Source organism: Akebia trifoliata, chromosome 8 (genome assembly GCF_017979445.1).
Source record: "Akebia trifoliata isolate Shusen 1 chromosome 8, ASM1797944v1, whole genome shotgun sequence".
NCBI classification, from domain to species: Eukaryota; Viridiplantae; Streptophyta; class Magnoliopsida; order Ranunculales; family Lardizabalaceae; genus Akebia; species Akebia trifoliata.
Genome location: NC_141382.1, coordinates 25159740 through 25164648, shown reverse-complemented (window position 1 = coordinate 25164648; position 4909 = coordinate 25159740). Strand labels below are relative to the sequence as shown.

General features: G+C 33.6%; 1 pseudogene; it reads left to right on the top strand.

Annotated features, from left to right (window-relative positions):
• The first annotated feature begins 403 nt into the window (after positions 1-403).
• Positions 404-951, top strand: LOC147396416 (tubulin-folding cofactor C pseudogene; annotated as a pseudogene).
• The last annotated feature ends 3958 nt before the right edge of the window (positions 952-4909 follow it).

Genomic DNA, 4909 nt, shown 5'->3' with positions numbered 1-4909 from the left:
CATGTTTAGTCTTTAGATAGTCATTCAATGAAAGCTAAGTAGCACCATTGAAGGAAGATGTCTACTGCCACTTAAAAACAATATGTATGCCTAAGATAATCCCCCAAAAATATATCTCATTTTTTATTTTTTTTAGTATCTCAGTTCTTATAAACTTGATTTTGATGATGATCTATTTGATTTGATTTGATTCTTTCTTGTGATTATGCATATGGGTTGTTGAATATGTAGTATGTTTATAAATCATCTATGGATTGACTTGAAATTGGATTTCTTAGGTGTTTGCTTTGATTGAATGAATTGGGTCAGTTTTTCTTTTGGGTGATTATCATGGGGTTCTATAATTTTTTTCCCCTTAAATCCTTTCTGGTTATCTTTGATTGAATTCTTACTTTTTCCCTCTTTTGAAGTTCAATCGTCTTTGAAAACTATCTCTGATTTGAAAGAAATCCTATAAAATGTAAATTTTGAGTTGATACCGAAAAAGAAATTTACATTTAAGAAAAAATCCGTAAAGAAAGATGAGAGAAATATAGTTAATGAACTTGAGATTAAGCCTTGTGATGAAATCTTAGCTGAAAAATCTAGTTTTCAGGTAAGGGATTCTCCTGGGTTTAGGAACAAGGAGGGAGTTGTTTTTGTTTAAGCATTTTAACGATTCAAAAGAGGAAGATTTCACCTTTTAAGATCTCAATTCTTGTGAAGTCTGTCTAATGGGTAGCTTAAGAGCGATTTTTATCTATCGGTTGAGGAATTATCAAGTTTTACTAAGGGATTAAGAAAGACCTTAGAGATGCAAATCTTGACGAAGAGACTAGAAATTAGGCAAATGTGGATGATTTTTTATGGCTGCGAGCGGTGTAGTGCCCAAATTGGTCCATTTTGCCGGAGGAAGAACGTCCTATTACGGTAAGTATTTCAAGTTTGGAGGCACCAAGTGATGAATGTTAAGATGTTTTATATCTAAATTTTATTGGGAACCTATCAAATTGTATACTGTAACTATGCTAATTATCTTCATATATATATATATATATATATAAACCCTTCATTGTTTTGTGTTCAAGCTTCAATTAACCAAATTGATTACACCATGCAAAGATCTCTTTCGATATATATTTGGTACAATGGTTATTAGACATGATTGCTTAGGTTGTACCACCCATGTGTGCTTCCAGCCAAGATTGCTACAACTTTAGAATCTGAGACAACTCTTCCAAGAACTCTAGCTAGCTTATAGTGTCTCGAGGACTATCTTCCCTTAAATGATATGCTAATTTTTCCTCGATAAAAGACCACTGGTTCATTATGTTAGTATTGATACAACACATTGATTTTTTTAAATAAGAAAATGATTGAAGTAATCCTTATATCAATGTTTTCTCATGCTTTTCCCATTGTTCTCTATACAAGATTTGCTTGATTCTACATAAACTATTTCTCTAAGTATTGTTCATGTGAACTTTTATTTTGGGAAAGTAATTGGGGGTTTAAGCTGACCCTTAGCCGACTAAGAAATTAAAAAAATTGAAGGGGAGAAACCATTACATTCTTACATATGCCTTTCCATTGGCATCCTCCCTATACAAGCTAGTTCATGTGGGAAGTCATGAGGCAGGAACTCTACATGCATATCATTAGATGCAAAGGAGACCAACAAATTTGCAACTTTCTTGGTTTTCGTCTACACAAAGTCAAAGGAGTCAGAAGAACACATTTTTGAGAGTCTAACAATGTCTCTCAACATTTTTCTAGCTTGCCAAGAGGGTGGGAATGGTAACATTTGTTATCCACTCAATACTGATTTCTTATGATAGAGAGAGAAGAAGTTTGAAAAATTCTGATTTTAAAATTGAATGTAATAGAAGAAATATTACCTAAATAAAATAGTTGAGGCATGCACGATGCACTGTCCTAAAATGAAATTTGCCCCTGCTACGGTACCATAGTCTGCAGGCATTCGTTCATCAGGATACAACAACCCACGTTTCCAATAGGGTATTCTAAATTAGAAATGCAACTTCAAACTCGACAATGTTGTGTGCTCTCACAACGAATAATAAATTACTGTAGTTGAAAATATGGAAAATCAAAATCAAAATCAAAATCAGAGATCAAGTGATTTAAATCGATTAAACATTTGATATAAATAAAAAGAAAGTGACTGTTACGTTATACGTGCGTACACACATTAAGGTTTTCGGACCGGTGGATCCAAATTCCAATTGGAATCATGAGTTTACCTCTTGTGCCCCCGTGTGCGCGCGTGATCCCACCCACTACTTCTATCCACTTTTAAAGCTATTAGAAGTATAACTATTTAAGAATTGCAAATCAATTCTTCTCTTAGTCCATGTGGGACTAAAATTACTCAAGGAAAAAAATAAAACTATCAACTAAACATAAAGCAATAAAGTAAAAAGCATAAAACATAAAGCAAACATGGGATTGAATTTCCCTATGGTTAATAGATTGATTTATCCTATGGTTAAAACTAAATGAATATTAAAGGGTTTTTAAATCTAACCCTCTAAATTCCAACAACATTGACATGCTATTTTAAGTGTCAACAACAACTTATAATATTCTACAATAAAACTTTATTGCTTACTCCAGTCCATCTCTGCATAAGTTATTTGTCAACGTGCCAATCCTTTCTTGCTCTTATGGCCCTCTTGAAGCATACTATGACATTAGACGGGGCAGAAACCACTGGATTGCTTCAATCTCCACAAGGCTTCGGGCATTTCAAAAGAACCAATAGGTGAATCCATATGGGCCAAGGACCTTGTCCCCATTGATGGATAAGATGACCTCTTTCACCTCCTCCTCATTCACATCTATACTCAAAACCCCTTGACATTGGAATCCCTCCACCTTTTCCTGATCTACTTCTACTCTGGTTCCTGGGATGCCTTCATAGTAACTTGCTACTGCTTGAAATCCCCCCATTAGGATCAAAAGGCTCCTGATGTACTTAGCTTGGTTAACTATAACTTCCCATAATAATCTTCTCTTTTCACATTGGGGTAGTTAGAAACATAAACAACAATAACACAAAATGGTTATCTCCTTAGAGACTCCACCAAAAGAGACACGTACTGCTAAGCAAGACCCAAAAGTTGCATGTTGATCCTACCATGCAGCAACAAAACTATTTTCTAAAACAAATGCTAGTGATCAAGTCTCTCTTATTGGATACAAGATCCCATTTGAACATAAAATTCTCAATAAAATAATGATCTAAACTCTCAAAAAAACAAAGAACAATAATCCAAAAATGTTAGTAATTAAGTCCCGATAAGAAATTCCTTTCCTTCCAAACACCAACAAATGGTAAAAGGAATGATATTACATAGAATCTTTACTCTACCAATAAAGGTTGATGACTTCCAACAATGCAAAAGTGAGAGAACTGAATAGGGTTATCACCAAACAACACAATAACAGAAAATGGGACCATACAACATATTTTCCTCTTAACAATGGATGAGGAGGCCATCTATTGATTTCCCACTTATCTTACTGGTATTGGTTCTTTGGTGTTTTAATTGAACTTGTATACCCTCATTGGCTAAGCAACAATAAGTGCATACAATGTTTCTCAAGATTGAGCATGCTTACATTCCTCTTTAAGTTTAGGAAATATATCATTCCCCTCATTTTTCATTTAGTAGTTTCATCTCATTTTCAACGTGTAACCTATTTTAGTTGCAATACACAACTATAGTTTTTGAGACAGGTTCATTTAGATTTCTTTGTGCTGGTATCTTCTAGAGTATATTTCTTTTCAAGAATTTCCCACAATGTCTTGGCAGACTCAATAGAGGAATACACCTTATAAAGAACATATTTAATCCATTTAAGAAATAATTCCAGTACATGAAATTGGAATGTTCCCATTTTCGATATTTGGTTCTTTTAATTTGGTCCTCCTCATCATCATTCACAGAAACTGGTTCTTGTGTGATGATATGAGCCAAATGTAATGTTGTTAAGTAAAACAACATTTTCTATTGCCAGAATTTAAAATTCTTTTCATCGAATTTATCGAATTTTTCACGGTGCACGAAATTAGAGATTGTCTTTATAGAAATCAGTAATTAATAGAGGAATTTTGTTTTAGATTGTTATCTACTCAATACTGATTTCTTATTGACAGAGAGAGAAGAATTTGAAAAATTCTAATTTTAAAATTGAATGTAATAGAAAAAATATTACCTAAATAAAATGGTTGAGGCATGCACAACGCACTGTCCTAAAACGAAATTCACCCCTGCAACGATACCACAGTTTGCAGGCGTTCGTTCTCCAAGATACAACAACCCACGTTTCTAATAGGGTACTCTAAATTAGAAACGCAACTTTGAAATCGACAATGTTGTGTGCTCTCACAACGAATAATAAATTACTGATAGTCGAAAATACGAAAAATCAAAATCAAAATCAGAGATCAAGTGATTTAAATGGATTAAACATTTGATATAAATAAAGAGAAAGTGATTGTTACGTTGTACGTATGCACACGCATTAAGGTTTTCAGACCGGTGGATCCAAATTCCAATTGGAATCATGAGTTTACCTTTTGGGCCCTTGTGTGCGCGCGTGAGCCCACCCACTGCTTCTATCCGCTTTTAAAGCTATTAGAAGTATAACTATTAAAGAATTGCAAATCAATTCTTCTCCTAGTAGATATGGGACTAAAATTACTCAAGGAAAAAAATAAAACTATCAACTAAACTTAAAGCAATAAAGTAAAAAGCACAAAGCATAAAGCAAACATGGGATTGAATTTCCCTATGGTTAATAGATTGATTTACCCTATGGTTAAAACTAAATAAATATTAAAGGGTTTTCAAATTCAACCCTTTAAATTCCAACAACATTGACATGCTATTTAAGTGTCAAC